General features: G+C 28.8%; 3 non-coding genes across 3 annotated transcripts; all 3 read left to right on the plus strand.

The window, feature by feature from the left end:
• The first annotated feature begins 2,840 nt into the window (after window positions 1-2,840).
• On the plus strand, window positions 2,841-2,922 carry TRNAS-GCU (transfer RNA serine (anticodon GCU)). Its single transcript has one exon. It is a non-coding gene; the product is annotated as a tRNA-Ser (tRNA).
• Window positions 2,923-3,360: 438 nt separating this feature from the next.
• TRNAS-GCU (transfer RNA serine (anticodon GCU)) lies at window positions 3,361-3,442 on the plus strand. Its single transcript has one exon. It is a non-coding gene; the product is annotated as a tRNA-Ser (tRNA).
• A 13,034-nt stretch (window positions 3,443-16,476) lies between these two features.
• Window positions 16,477-16,558, plus strand: TRNAS-GCU (transfer RNA serine (anticodon GCU)). Its single transcript has one exon. It is a non-coding gene; the product is annotated as a tRNA-Ser (tRNA).
• The last annotated feature ends 1,179 nt before the right edge of the window (window positions 16,559-17,737 follow it).

Consider the following 17,737-nt stretch of genomic DNA (forward strand, 5'->3'; position numbering starts at 1 on the left):
AATAGAAGACACTTGAAGTCCACATTGACATAAGAGTACAAGATATCTCCAAAGGATGAGCCAAACATATCGAGCTGAAAATCCCTCACACGAAATAGGTGATCATCCAGTTGAGTTAATTGTATTTGTCACCTAATTACCTCGACATGTCCACCTCTAACACCATCATTAGAGCAAAAGGTCTAAGCGAATGACAGTACGAGAGTCATATAAATATAAATTTTAACCCCCAAACAGGCAAGCATTTAGCTAGTACTTCCCTATTAAACACTTAGATTTTGTTGATTCAGACATCCATATTTATGTAACACGATATCATACTTAGTGTGACATATTGATTCTTGTGCATGTCAACTCAGTTGAAGAGCAACCAAGTGGAAATGGACATGAGAAAATTCACACGTCAATAAATAAGAAGTGTTATTTTAAGAACAAGAAACCTTTTTTTTATTATAAAAAAAAAAAAAAAGCCTAATGACTATCTTGGTCTCTATACTTTTGGTTTTATTTCATTTGGTTCTAGTACTTTCAAAATGTTCATTTTTGTCTTTATACTTTCAATTTTGGTTCATTTTGGTCCCTTTGATTCATTTCAATTCTTGAATTTTCAAAAAGTAATCATTTTGGTCCTATAAAAATGAAAATAAAGGAACCAAAATGATCACTTTTTAAAAATACAAGTACCAAAATGAATCAAACTTGAATTGAAAGTATAAGTTTGAAAATATAGGAATCAAAATGAACAACATTGAAAGTACAAAATCAAAATGAACATTTTGAAAATACATCAACCAAAATAAATCAAAATCAAAAGTATAAAGATGAAAGCGATATTTGAATTTGAAACAAACAAAAATATTAAAACTCTAACTTTATAATATATATATATATATATATATATATATTATAAAGTTAGAAACTTCAACAAACAAACTAAGATTTAAAGTAACAAAAATTGAATGAATATGTAGAATCTAAACCAAACACCGCACACCAAAGAAAATGAAGATGTAAAAAGGAACCCTCTTGGCAGTTGGAGAAGCGCGAGCACAATATACAAGAGGAGCACCAAAACTTTGAACGACAGCGTTTCAACGTTTGACTAATATTCCACTAAGATTATTTAAATAACAATTTTCTACCATACTGAACGGTTGACGCTGTTTCTTATGAACAGATTCTGGTTGACTATGACCTACACATCCAATAACCGCCATATTATTAAGAAAAAAAACGTGATTAGTGTATTTTTTTTTTCTTTTCAGCTCTTCATTTAAATGACTCGAAGACAAAATTCAACGAAATTAGGTTGGATTAGAAATTTATTTCTATTGAATTAGTTCAATTGATTAAATTTTTTGGATTAGATTGATTAAGGTCTCGTGTATCCATCATAGACATAATAAATCAATGATAATTTGAAGAGTATACCTCATTTGATTACATTTGTTATTTTATTTCGTAATTTTAATAAAATGTGGGATCCACTTTGAATTTTGTAATCAAAGACCACACTTTGATTGGGAAATTGGGGGTGTACAATCTAATTATTTTGAAATTTATGTGAGACCCACTAGCCGTTATCGTTACCGTTACTATTATCGTTACATATATTGTTATTATTACAGTATTAATAAAAACAATAACAATAAATGTGACAAATTTGTAATTCTAAGTAAACGCGATAAAAAATAACCAAATTATGTTTGCGACTCAAATTTATTATGGTTGATCCACCTCCATGAATGAAATCTGATTACGATTACACCACTTTCCATTATGATTTGGTAAATGTTTATCGAGTATTAAGAAATTAATATTAATTCAAGCATTATATTTAGTTATGGGAGTGTAAAATTAGCTATGTGTTTATTTATTTTAATTTGGTTTCATTGTTATTTTAAACAAATTGTATCCACCATAACTTTTTTCTTTTAAAAAAAATATTGAATATTTTGGAGTACGATTTTCAATAAAATAAGTTTTAAGTTTTCATCATAATTTAATATCTTAAAATAGTTTTGTTCTTCAAACATGTTGCCTTGGCCTAGTGGTTAAGATGGGTAGCTACTGAGTACATGGGATTTCTTGAAGAGAGCCTGAGAATAAATTTTTTTACTTTCATCACACGTCTAATGGTAAATTTTTTTTTTTTTTTTTTTGTCAAAAGAATGTTTCATTCATGTATAAAAAGTTAATGTTTAAAATTAATTTATATATTTAATTAGATCACTTTGACTGAGTGGTTAAGGCGTATGCCTGCTAAGTACATGGAATTTCCCCGTGAGAGTCTGAATCTCTCAGGCGACGAAACTTTTTTAGTTTCATCACACATCTAAAAATAATTTGTGTGTTCAATTAGGTCATTTTGCAAGTTAAGGGTGTGCTTGCTAAGTACATGGGGTTTTCTCACAAAAGTTCAAATGTCGTAGGCGACAAATGAAAAAAATGTTATATATATAAAGTTAATGTTTATTCGAAAAATAGAAAAAAAATATTTTTTTTCATACTTCCATTAAACTATATTCCATCGTCTAAAAATTAACATTAATATAGTATAGCAGTAATTGACGTATACTTTCATTTTAGATGTTCAAATCTTTATACATTTTATTTGTTTAATAACTCATAAGTGAAAGTTTAGAGACCAAATATGCACGAACCTAAAGATTTAAAGACTAAACTTGAGTTTAATTAAAGGATAAATTACACACAAAAAAAACTTTGAATTTCATCACTTGTTTAAAAAATACCTCTATACTTACAAATGTTGCAATATTACTCATCAAATTATAGACGTTTCAAAACTATTCATCAAATTAATTTATATGTTCAATTAGGTCGCTTTGGCCGAGTGGTTAAGGCGTGTGCCTGCTAAGTACATGGGGTTTCCCCGCGAGAGTTCGAATCTCTCAGGCGACGAAAATTTTTAGTTTCATGACACAAGAGTAGTAAATAATCTTTTGTCGAAAAAAATGTTTATATATAATGTTTATTCGGAAAATAGAAAAAAAAAATATTTTTTTCATACTTCCGTTAAACTATATTCTATCATCTAAAAATCAACAATAATGTAGTATAGCAGTAATTGACGTATACTTTCAGTTTAGATGTTCAAATCTTTATATCTTTTATTTGTTTAAGAACTCATCAGTGAAAGTTTAGAGACCAAATATGCACGAACCTATAGATTTAAAGACTAAACTTGAATTTAATTAAAGGATAAATTACATACAAAAAAAACTTTGAACTTCGTCACTTCTTTAAAAAAACCTCTATACTTATAAATGTCGCAATATTACTCATCAAATTATAGACGTTTCAAAACTACTCATCAAATTAATTCATATGTTCAATTAGGTCGCTTTGGCCGAGTGGTTAAGGCGTGTGCCTGCTAAGTACATGGGGTTTCCCCGCGAGAGTTCGAATCTCTCAGGTGACGAAAATTTTTAGTTTCATGACACAAGAGTAGTAAATAATCTTTTGTCGAAAAAAATGTTTATATATAATGTTTATTCGGAAAATAGAAAAAAAATATTTTTTTCATACTTCCGTTAAACTATATTCTATCATCTAAAAATCAACAATAATATAGCATAGCAGTAATTAACATATACTTTCATTTTAGATGTTCAAATCTTTATACTTTTATTTGTTTAAGAACTCATCAGTGAAAGTTTAGAGACCAAATATGAACGAACCTAAAAATTTAAAGACTAAACTTGAATTTAATTAAAGGATAAATTACACACACAAAAAAAAAAAAAAAAAAAAACTTTGAACTTCATCACTTATTTCAAAAATACCTATATACTTACAAATGTTGCAATATTACTCATCAAATTATAGACGTTTAAAGACTACTCATCAAATTAATTTATATGTTCAATTAAGTCGCTTTGGCCAAGTGGTTAAGGTGTGTGCTTGCTATGTACATGGGGTTTCCTTGCAAGAGTTTGAATCTCTTAGGCAACGAATTTTTTTAGTTTTATCACACATCTAATGGTAAATATTTTTTTGTCAAAATAATATTTCATTCATGTATAAAAAGTTAATATTTAAAAATAACTTGTGTGTTCAATTAGATCGTTTTTGGTAAGTAATTAAGGCGTGTGCCCGCTAAGTACATAGGTTTTATCACAAGAGTTTGAATCTCGTAGGTAACAAATTTTTAAGCTGAAATTGATAGTTTCATGACACATCTTGTAGTAAATAATCTTTTGTCGAAAAAAATGCTATATATGTATAAAGTTAATGTTTATTCGAAAAATAGAAAAAAAATATTTTTTTTCATACTTCCATTAAACTATATTCCATCGTCTAAAAATCAACATTAATATAGCATAGCAGTAATTGACGTATACTTTCATTTTAGATGGTCAAATCTTTATACATTTTATTTGCTTAAGAACTCATCTGTTAAAATTTAGAGACCAAATATGCACGAACCTAAAAAATTAAAGACTAAACTTGAATTTAATTAAATGATAAATTATACAAAAAAAAAAACATTGAACTTCATCACTTATTTAAAAAATATCTCTATACTTGTAAATGTTGCAATATTACTTACTAAATTATAGACGTTTCAAAACTACCCTTAAAATACAAATCCTTTTAACATTTGAAATAGAAACCAATACTTTCAGTCAATGACAATATTGTAAATCTTGAAGGTATAGGAGTATATATAAAATTTAAATTTAATTAATTTGTATATATGGGAAATAACATATGGTTTGGTTTGGGTAGCTTTGGAATTTCGTTGACATTTCCCGGGGTAGTTGGTTGGAGCGAGTAACGTGAGGCTTAATCGGGTCGGGTCTTTTCCCTTTTCTATTTTTACACGGGATTTGTTTTCTCTCTTTTTTAAATCTTTTTTAAAAACAATTCATTTAATAGCCTTCTAATTAGATAACTTCCAAAGCGTTCCCACACATCGACCAAAAAATACATTTTTTTTTCCAAATTTTTCGGAAACACCTTTCAAGTTGTATTTGATTTAACTTTTTAAATATTTAATTTTTAAAATAAGTTATTTTAGAAAAAAATTGAAGTGTGACAATTGTTCAAAATAATTTTTGAAACACTTTCAAAGTGTATTTTAAAGAATTTCTATAAAAAAATGTTTAAACAAAAATATTTTTTTTAATAAAAAAACACATTTTTTTCTAGTCATACTTTTAAGGATGCTTGGGGCAAGGACTATTTTAACACTATGATAACCACCTCTAGCTACACTAAATACTATTTCAAAACCCTCAATTAGCTACCGTCAACACTATTTTAAAACTCCATTTCCTACAATTTTTACTATTTTACATTCATTATTTTTTTTATTTTTTACTACAGTGTTTACTATTTTTCTTCTCAAATTAAAATATTTTACCTCTCAAAAGCATACTATCATAACCCAAATTAAAATAATCTATACTTTAAATACAAACTATTATAATCTAACTATAATAATCTATGACTATAATAACCAACTCCTTGCTCCATGTTCGGAATGTCCTAAACTCGCAGTTCGTACTATATGAAACATATTCTATTTTCAATAATATTATTGAAATTGCACTCTATAATAAAATCCAATAAACGAACCCATAGCTAGAGTATGAATACTTTAACTTTATGTAGAGACATAAAAGAGGATCAAGTTATAGTATATAGCCTAAAAGGTCTATAAGTATATGGATGAGACTGTGTACCTCATCCTGGAGACACTATGGATGTGACCCACTTTGTATATTGATACAAATAATGTGATCTCGAAATCGTTCATGTGAAGACATGCGAATGGGGGCATCCTATGCAAAAAAAAAAACGTTTGCATAAACCGATCCACGAAATAGTCACTTTTCTTTATAACGATCGTTTACTGTTAAAACTGACTATTTCAATTCGATGACCTAGGGTAACTTGATCTTTAATCCTGAGCTAACTATGAACTCCTGTTTATTCGGGATTATCTTTTGATCTACATAGGTGAGAGTAGTTCAACAACACTGCTCAATAAACCTCTCATTTTGGGGATAAAATCGGATAAATAGTTGGGGACATAGTCCTGCAATATGGAATTCACTCCTACTCATTTAGGGTTAACAGATAGGTTGTTCTCTTGAGTACTGATTCATAATATTGAACAAATGGGGCCCACCATCTCATGATGGAGAGAGACATGGTTTATTAGTTGAACTATAAATTAATTGTTCAATAGAGAATCAGTGGTGACTTAAACAAGATGTATTTACAGGGGTAAAATGGTAATTTTGAACGACCTACAAAGGATCGACTTACTAATCATGGTTAAATCAAGTGGACAAAAATATATCTATAGTGAGAAGAGTGCAACTATTGAGCTAGAGTGGTATGTCTTGGTAGTTAACGAATATTGATTAATTAGGATTAAAGAGTTTAATCGATTAATCTCAAATCGTTGAACCTCATGATCTGTAGATCCATAAGGTCCCTCTACTAACTCGTAAAAATTTAAACCTTGGATTAAAATATTAAATGAATTTAAAATGTTCAAATTCAATTTTTAGGGTTTGGATTTGAAATGTTCAAATTCAATTTCAGTAGGATTTGGATAATTATATTCGATATAATAAACGTTTAAATTTATTGAAGTTAAATGTAATTGGAGAGTTCAAAATATTTAAATAATGATTTAAATATTGTTTGAATGAATAAGGATTCATGTGTGAATTATGTGTTTTATTAAATTAATATTTGATATTAAATTATTATTTAATTAATTAAATTTGTTTAATTAATTAATTAAAAATTAATAATTTAAAATGAAAACTCAAATTTTGAAATTTAATTTAATTTAAATTATATTTAATTTAATTTTAAATTAAATATAATTAATTAATTTAAATTTGAAATTTTGAGTTTTAGTGGAATTATCCAAGTTTGAGATGTCTTGGTGGATTTTTCTACATTTCAACACCTAACCCACTTCTATAATGCAATTTGAAGTATCAAAATGCTGACTTACTTAATGCTTGCATGAGTAATCTTAATAAATACACGATCTATCAGATTTTGGAGACATGCATTTTCTTTTTTGAAAAAGAAAATTCTGTCAAAAAGTTTTCTCTCAAACCATCTTCAATCCACTCTCGATTCCCTCTCAATTTAGAGCTCCACCACTCAATTCAAGGCTGAGAATAGTAGAGAAGATATTCTTGGTGGTCTACTGAAGAAATTGAAGGTCAATTTCGTGGATATAGCAAGGATCAAATGGAAATCTACAAAGGTATTCAAGTTGAAACCCTTTTTATTGAAACTTTGTGTTTTAGCATGCTTATTACTCAAATTAAGTGTAATTAGATTAGTTAATGATTCTGTTAGCTTCCATTTTATGCATGTTTACTCTCAATTGGTATCAGAGCACGATTTAAGCACTCAATTAATGTTAATTTGAGTTTGGTGGGTGAATTTATAATCATGCATGTTATGGTGACTGATATAATGTTCATCCAACTTTGGCATTAGATTATTCTTCTTTAATTATGGTTTTTTATTTGTAAGTGGCTCTATTTGATGAGCCTTAATGTGTGATTAAGGGTCTATAATTTTATTAGAGTCAATAAAGTTAAAACTAGGTTGTAATTGAAGATTTAAGCAAGTAAGGTCAGCTAAAAATTCTGGAAAAAATAGCCACTGTCAGGTAGCATCGCAACGCTGCCTATACAACGTTGTAACATTGTTCTTCTTGAAGCTTGAGTCGTTGCAACGCTGCTCATCCCAGACCAGAAACACATGCACTCATAAATTGGTTCATGGGAGTAGGTCGATTCGATCGGTTCAGCTGCCTAGGGTCCAGTTCAACCCTTTTGGCCTGGTTTAGCCTCTTTTTGAGCTTTGAGGGCCGGTTCGGGCAGTTTGGGTCCGATTCAAGTCGGTTTGGATATGTATGTGCATATTGTATGCCATATAGATTTACAATCCCACCATAGGAAAGCATGTTTCATGCATCAATATATGTTATAATTGGTTATAATATATATAGTATGCATGTTTAGGGTTTCATAAGTTTAATATAATTGTTATATTGATGTATGGAATGCTTGAGTATATGTTATAGCATGTCTATAATTTTATAAGAGTTATAAAATGATAAGATGCATGCTCACTTAGGTTTAATAACAACTTATTTTAATAGTTAAAATATGTCAATCTTATAAAACATGGTTACAAACTCAATCGGTCTATAATTCTGTCTAAGGCTGGAGGTATTTCAATTAACAGTTTACGTAACACCTGCTACTTGGGGATTATAGCCAAAATACTGAGCATTGTTAACTGGTTTTATAAGCATGCGTGAGCGGTGTGGGGTAATAAAATGGTTTTATCACTTAAACATCGTATGTTAAATCCAAATATAAACGTTATACTTGGATAAACCACATAAACTTAGAGTGTTTTTTAGTCGAAATATACCTAAGTACAAGAGATACCCAAACAATTAGAACAATTCAATGGGAGATTAATAATATATACGATATATTTTTTTAGCCCTCACGTCCCTAAGAGTTCATATCATGAGATCCATGCTCGGTTTCGTGTCACTTTTACTGCGACAACTCTATTCAGAAATTGTTTGCATGGGTCAATATCAAGGTGAATAAAGGAAGTAATTCATAATAAATGGGTGTAGGAAATGCGTCAACATATCCTACGGTCTCTTCCATTAATTGGAATCCTGAGATTCTTGTGCTGCGTCTACTGTTGTTTTTAGGTAGCACTAGCTAGTTATTTTTACAGTGATCCCCTCGGAGGGTTGTAACATAATATTCAGAATAGCTCAAACTTCATAAATGAATAGGGTTTCTTAGTTCCAGCTTGAACATTGTCTTCCACTTCAGGATTCCATTAATTGGAATCCTGAGATTCGTGTGCTGCGTCTACTGTTGTTTTTAGGTAGCACTAGCTAGTTATTTTTACAGTGATCCCCTCGGAGGGTTGTAACATAATATTCAGAATAGCTCAAACTTCATAAATGAATAGGGTTTCTTAGTTCCAGCTTGAACATTGTCTTCCACTTCAGGGGCATATTCATACTATTCTATGAAATCTAAAAATTGAGGGTTACACTTACAAGAGTTACTAAGTGTTAGTAAGTTATTGACCGAAAACGGTAACTAAATAACTATAGGAATAAGAGTTATTCTGGATATAGTATTTAGTCAAGAATGTCTTGCTTTAGTGAACAAGTATTTGACTTCCCCTCGGTAGCATTTATTCTGACTCAATAAAGTATTGTTGCAAATAAATAAAGATGTATGGGTGCTTTATTACTTTTGCTAAAATTGAATTTAGGTGCATTTTACTCATAGAATTTATTTATGCTTCAGCATGTCAAACTCAATTATACAACTCTTAGCCTCCAATAAGTTCAATGGAGAGGGTTATTCAAATTGGAAATCAAACATAAATACTATATTAATAGTTGATGACTTGAGATTCGTTTGAACAGAGGAACGTCCTCCTCTTCCCAATCCTAATGCAACCCGAAATATTCGGGATGCCTATGACAGATGGGTCAGGGCTAATGAAAAAGTCAGGACCTACATTTTAGCAAGCATATCTAATGTGCTTACTAAAAAGCATAAAACCATGGTCATTGCTAGAGAGATCATGGAGTCATTACCAGAGATATTTGGATAGCCATCCTCATCAAGACTAAAAAGTGAATATTTAGTGAAAACTCAAAGTTAAAAGTGTAAATCTTAAAACCTAGGGGTAGAATTGAAACAAAACCTAAATCTCAATGGTAAAATTGTAACATTTTGAAACCTAAGGACTAAATTGAATTCAAACTAAAAATTTAAAAACTAAAAGTATAACATCTTGAAATTTATGAATCGAATGAAAATTAGACCTAAAACCTAGTTTTATTGTTTTTGTTTTTAAAAGATGTTTTTATTAAAGAGCAAGATGAAAGATGCTGGTAGTTGCAATTATATTATCAAACTTTCAATTGTAAAAAATAAAATAAAACTCTCAAACACAAGTGTTAAAATTAGACACTCAAATCAAAATTACGATAGTTGTTAAAATTGATCCTCAAATAATAAAATTGAGCCCTCAAACTCATATAATTGTAAAATAAAATAGAAATTAAACTAAAGAAAACCATGTTTATAAGCTAAAATTTAAAACAAATAATAAAAATAAGAAATCAAATTGTTATCTAACGATAATATCATAATTTTAAACAGTAAAACCTAACCTTGTCCTTGGCATCCAAAATCCCACAACCATTCAAATCAGAAAAAAAAAAATAATAAAATAAAATAAAACTTGAGTGCAGCCACATGTCGTATCCATTTAAAAGTGGTTGGTAATTTGATTTTCTTTTTAAAATATTAAAAAATATTTTGTTCGTGTGTAAGTAAAGGTAGCTCGCACCTAAATATTACTCTTTTGAGTTCCCAATTAAGTTTGCATCATTAGTATACTAAATAATTATTTATATCAATAAAAATGGGTTGTTTTCAAATATAAAAAAATAAATCAAAATATTTACAAAATATAGTAAAAATTTTGAACTATCAATGATAGACACTAATAGACTTTTATCAGTTTTTATCGGTGACATTGATAGACACTGATAAAAGTCAATCAATATCTATCAGCGTCTATCATTGATAGTTCTAAAATTTTTCTCTATCTTGTAAATATTTTCAACAATTTTACCATTTGAAATAATTTTCCAATAAAAGCGGTTTAAAATAGATTTTGAAAGGATTTCAAAAGCTATTTTAAGTTGTTAAAAACTTTAATTTTTTTTTTCAAATGATATTTTTGAAAAATTAAACACGTGTAAAGTTAAACCAAACATCCTTTAGTATGCTGAATAATTATTTTAATATGGATCAAAAGACACCCAATCAAATTAATTCCATTATATCCTTCGACCAAATTAAATTATTAATTTATTATTCATAGCATATATCTATATATATATGTAAATCAATAGAAGGTGCTATACTAGCTCATGTTGCAGAAAAATTGGTTTATTAAAATACACTTTTTGTCCTAACTTTAGTTTTTATTTGGTTTTTTAATTTTCAAACCAAAAACTTTTAGCTCTTACAAATTTAAACTTCATTTCTATTTATTTCTCGAACTAATTTGATTTTTAATTGGTACTTAAATAAGTTTAACATTAGTTTATAGATGGTTCTTGAGTAGTATGGATCGTGGAGTGAAGATTAATATGTCTCGTAAAGATTGCTAATATTATTATGAATATTATAATAGAAAATAGATATCCATTGCTTAGTGTCCCAAAGGCCATGTGTCACCATTCATGTTGTCCTATGTGTCTATGTAATTATTCATGCTTGGTATCTATACTTGGTGCCTATGTAAATAGTGACATTTGGTGGATCTTAACACCTTTATTGGTGAGAATTCCACTTCCACTAATTTTCATATTATCCAATTTCATGATTTTGGTTATTTTATGATTTAGTTATTTTATTTTATAATTTCATTATTTATTTATTTATTATATAAAAGTATTATTATATTATATTTTTCATATCTATATTCTCATTGTGCTCCTCAATTTTCATAACACATTATCAACACGAGCTTTTGTCATTTTCTCCGCTAAAGGTAGGTCCTAAAGGTATGTCGGTTTTTTCCTCTTCGTTATAATTAATAAATTAAATATTATTTTTCATATTTAGTACATATTAAATTTTCAATATAAATATAATATTTTGTGATAGTATTGTCATGACAAACCTTACAAAATTAGAATTCACAGCCCTTGACATTAATGGCAATAATTATTTGTCATGGGTGCTCGATGCCGAAATTCACCTGGATGCTATGAACTTGTAGAATGAAATATGACATCCAGTCAGGACAAAGCAAAAACTATGATTTTCCTTCGTCATCATTTCCACGAGAGATTGAAAATGGAGTATCTTACAATAAAATATCCTCGTATCTTGTGAAAAAAATTAAAAGAGAGGTATGATAATCAAAAAACAGTTATTCTTCCTCAAGCTCGTTAAGAGTGGATGCACTTGATGCTACAAAATTTCGAATCAGTAAGTGATTACAACTCCGCATTATTTAAAATCAGTTCAAAATTGTTAATATGCGGAGAGAAAATTACTGATGCTGATATGTTAGAGAAGACATTTTCTACATTTCACGTCTCGAATATGCTCTTGCAGCAATAATATCGAGAAAAAGGTTTTAAATAGTATTCTAAATTAATTTCATGTCTTCTTGTGACCGAACAAAATAACGAGTTATTGATGAAAAATCATAAATCTCAACCAACAAGAACAATACCATTCTCTGAAGTGAATGTTATAAATTTTAATAATAATCGTGATCGAGGTCATGGTCGCGGTCGAGGTCGTGACCGTGGCAGAGGAAGAAATAATTATGATTTTCATGGTGGTTGTTTTAATCATTTAAATTTCAAAAGAATCACACAAAATGATGCTCACAAAGGAAAAACTCCACAAGATAAAAATTCAAAGAGTGTTGAAAATAAATGCTTTCGATGCGGAATGACTGGGTATTGGTCACGTACCTGTCATACGTCAAAAAACTTAGTTGACCTCTATCAAGCATCCCTGAAGGAAAAAGAGAAAAATGTGGAAGCAAATTTTGCATACCATAATAAAGACATATTTGACCCATCCCATATGATAAATTTGGATGTGACGGACTTCTTTGAATCTCCTGAAGAGAAGATTGACACAGTTGGTGGCAGATCAAGTGTTTCTTTTGACTTTGAGAATATCTAGGCTTAATATTGTTATTTTCTTTTATCTATCTTCATGTTTTTTTAGTAACTTTTGTATATTTTAAGTGTTATTTTTCTCATTGTAATTATTTTCTTTTAATAAAGAAACATGGATCATTTTCATATGTTGGGTATTTAAAAAATGAGCAAAGAAGATAGTAGACAGTTCAACTACACATACAATACTTACAAATAAAAATAAAAAAAAATTCTAAATTGACAATGCTACAAGCAAAAGTAAATACAATATCAGGTTCTGCAAACTTGGTTGAAGGTTTTAGAAAAGTAAATATTAATTTCCTAGAGGAACAAAATTTACAATTGACAATGCATTGTTCTCTAGTCAATCAAAGAGAAATCTTCTAAGTTTTAAAGATATACGTTGCAATGGTTATCATATTGAGACCAATAGTAAGAATAATGTGGAATATCTATATATCATATCCACTGTCTCAAATGAAAAACGTATATTCGAAGATTGCTTGCTTTATCTTCTGGATTGTATTATACTCATATACGAGTAATTGAAACATATGCAACAATAAACCTAAAGTTCATGAATCCAGACATATTTGCAATTTGGCATGACCGATTGGGTCATCCAGGATCTATAATGATGAGGAGAATTATTGAAAATTCAAATGGATACCCATTGAAGAACTAGAAGATTTTTCAATCTAATGAATTGTCATGTGATGCTTGCTCTGAAGTAAAATTGATAATTAGACCATCACCATCTAACGTGGGGACTGAATCACCCGCATTTTTAAAACGAATTCATTGTGATATATGTGGACCCATTAAACTACCAAGTGGACTATTTAGATATTTTATGGTATTAATAGATGCATCCAGCATATGGTCACACGTATGTTTATTATTAAGTCCAAATATTACATTTGCAAGATTACTTGATCAAATAATTAAGTTAAGAGCATAATTTCCTGATTATACAATTAAGACCATTCGTCTAAATAATGCTGGTGAATTTACATCTCAAGCTTGTGATAATTATTGTATGTCAATTGGGATAAGTATTGAACATCCTGTAGCTCATGTTCATACACAAAATGGTTTAGCAGAATCATTTATAAAATGTTTGCAATTAATTGCAAGATCATTACTTATGAGAGCTAAGCTTCCTTCATCTGTATGGGGATATGCTATTTTGCATGCAACATCACTTGTACGCATCAGGCTAGTAGCTTATCATAAGTACTCGCCATTACAATTAACTTATGGTTATGAGCCAAATATTTTCCATATGAAAATTTTTGGATGTGCAGTATATGTTCCAATTGCTCCACCATAATGCATTAAAATGGGTCCTTAAAGGAGATTAGGAATATATGTTGAATATGATTCCCCATCAATTATTAAATATCTTGAGCCCCTGACAGGTGATGTATTTACTGCACGATTTGCTGATTGTTATTTTAATAAGACAAATTTTCTAATATTAAGTGGAGGAATTAAGAAGTTGGAAAAAGAAATTATACATAATGCATCATTATTGTCTCATTTAGATCCTCGTACAGACCAATGTTAACTTGAAGTTTAGAAAATAATTCATTTTCAAAATATAGCAAATCAATTATCAGATGCATTTATAGATGCAAAGAAAGTAACTAAGCCACATATACCAGCCGCAAATGTTCCATAAAAAATTGATATCCCAATACAACCAGTTGTCACTAATGAGTCTGGAATACGCCAGAAGCATGGTAGACCAGTCGGTTCCAAAGATAAAAATCCTCGAAAACGAAAAATAATTAATAGTGAAAAATATATGGTTGAGGATGTAAATACCCATAAAGAAATTCTCGACATGACTAGTGAGGAAGGTGAAATACCTAAAGATAATAATGAGATTTCAATAAACTATGTCATGACAGAAAAAAGATGGAATCGAATTAATGTAATTATTGAGAACATTTTTGCGTATAATGTTGCTCTTGATATTATATCTGAAAATGAGGATCCTGAACAAAAATCTGTTGAAGAATGTCGACATAGAAAAGATTGGCTTCAGTAGAAAGAAGTAATTGAGGTAGAATTAAACTCACTTTCAAAATGTCACGTTTTTGGACCTGTAATCCAAACACTAGAAGGTGTTAAACCATACAAATGGGTATTTATGAGGAAAAGATGAAAATAATGAGGTCACAAGATATAAAACAAGACTAATTGCACAAGGTTTTTCACAAAGACCTGGTATTGATTTTGAGGAGACGTATTCTCTAATGGTGGATGCAATTACATTATGATATATATAAAGTTAATGTTTATTCGGAAAATAGAAAAAAGTATATATTTTTTTCATATGTTCGGTAAACTATATTCTATCATCTAAAAATCAACATTAATATAGCTTAGCAGTAATTGATGTATAGTTTCATTTTAGATGTTCAAATCTTTATACCTTTTATTTGTTTAAGAATTCATCAGTGAAAGTTAGAGACCAAATATGTATGAACCTAAAGATTTTAAAGACTAACTTTGAATTTAATTAAATGATAAATTACACAAAAAAAAAAACTTTAAGTTAACTTTAATTTTCGTTACTTATTTGAAAATACCTCTATACTTACAATTGTTGCAATATTACCCATCAAATTATATAAGTTTCAAAACTACTCATCAAATTAATTTATATGTTCAATTAGGACGCTTTGGCCGAATGGTTAAGGCGCGTGCCTGCTAAGTATATATATATAAATTTAATGTTTATTTGGAAAATAGAAAAGAAAATATTTTTTTCATACTTCCGTTAAACTATATTTTATCATCTAAAAATCATCATTAATATAACATAGCAGTAATTGAAGTATACTTTCATTTTGGATGTTCAAATCTTTATACCTTTTATTTGTTTAAGAACTCATCAATGAATGTTTAGAGACCAAATATGCACGAACCTAAAGATTTAAAGACTAAACGTGTATTTAATTAAAGGATAAATTACACAAAAAAAAAAAACTTTGAATTTCGTCACTTGTTTAAAAAATACCTCTATACTTACAAATGTTGCAATATTACTATCAAATTATAGACGTTCCAAAACTACTCATAAAATTAATTTATATGTTCAATTAGGTCGCTTTGGTCGAGTGGTTAAGGCATGTGCCTGCTAAGTACATGGGGTTTCCCCGCGAGAGTTTGATGTGCTCGCTTAGTACATGGGGTTTTCTCATAAGAGTTCGAATCTCAAATTTATAGTTTCATGACACATCTAGTAGTAAATAATCTTTTGTCGAAAAAAATGTTTATATATATATATATATATATATAAAGCTAATGTTTATTCAAAAAATAGAAAAAAATTATTTTTTCATACTTCCGTTAAACTATATTCTATCATCTAAAAATCAACATTAGTATAGCTTAGGAGTAATTGACGTATACTTTCATTTTAGATATTCAAATATTTTTACATTTTATTTGTTTAAGAACTCAGCAGTGAAAATTTAGAGACCAAATATGTACGAACCTATAAATTTAAAGACTAAACTTGAATTTAATTAAAGGATAAATTACACACACAAAAAAAAAAAAAAAAAAAAATTGAACTTCGTCACTTGTTTCAAAAATACCTATATACTTACAAATGTTGTAATATTATTCATCAAATTATAGATGTTTCAAAACTACTCATCAAATTAATTTATATGTTCAATTAGGTCGCTTTGGCCGAGTGGTTAAGGCGTGTGCTTGCTAAGTACATGGGGTTTCCCCACGAGATTTCAAATCTCTCAGGTAACGAAAATTTTTAGTTTCATCACACATCTTAAAATAATTTGTATGTTCAATTAAGTCATTTTGGCAAGCAGTTAAGGTATGTGCAAATTTATAGTATCACGACACATCTAGTAGTTAATAATTTTTTGTCGAAAAAAATGTTATGTATGTATATATATAAATTTAATGTTTATTTGGACAATATAAAAAAATATATTTTTTTCATACTCCCGTTAAACTATATTCTATCATCTAAAAATCAACATTAATATAGCATAGCAATAATTGATGTGTACTTTCATTTTAGATGTTCAAATCTTTATACCTTTTATTTTTTTAAGAACTCTTCATTTTAGAGACCAAATACCTAAAGATAATAATGAGATTTCAATAAATTATGTCATGACAGGAAAAAGATAGAATCGAATTAATGTAATTATTGACAACATTTTTGCGTATAATGTTGCTCTTGATATTATATCTGAAAATGAGGATCCTAAACCAAAATCTGTTGAAGAATGTCGACATAGAAAAGATTGGCTTCAGTGGAAAGAAACAATTGAGGCAGAATTAAACTCACTTTCAAAACGCCAGGTTTTTGGACCTGTAGCCCAACCAAAAGGTGTTAAACCTGCGAGATACAAATGGGTATTTGTGAGAAAAAGAAGAAAATAATGAGGTCACAAGATATAAAGTAAGACTAATTGGACAAGGTTTTTCACAAAGATCTGATATTGATTTTGAGGAGACGTATTCTTCAGTTGTAGATGCAATTATATTATGATATTTAATAGGCTTGATTGTGTATAAAAGTCTGGATATGCATCTTATGGATGTAGTCACAACATATTTATATGAATCTCTTGATAATGATATTTATATGAGAATCCCAAAAGGATTTAAGGTACCTGAAACATATACATCAAATTTTCGGGGATGGTATTCAATAAAGTTACAGAGATCATTATATGGATTGAAACAATCAGGACAAATACTGCATTTTTAGTAAATTTATTAGCTAGATATAATTCTTCTCCTACAAAAAGACATTGGAACGAAATTAAACATATACTCTGTTATCTCCGAGGAACAATCGATATGGGTTTATTTTATTCAAATAAATCAAATTTTGATCTAGTTGGTTATGCAGCTTCTGGATATTTATCTGATTTACACAAAACTAAATCTCAAACAAGTTATCTG

This window comes from Benincasa hispida, chromosome 9 (assembly GCF_027475165.1).
Source record: "Benincasa hispida cultivar pf3 chromosome 9, pf3_genome.v1.1, whole genome shotgun sequence".
Lineage (NCBI taxonomy): Eukaryota > Viridiplantae > Streptophyta > Magnoliopsida > Cucurbitales > Cucurbitaceae > Benincasa > Benincasa hispida.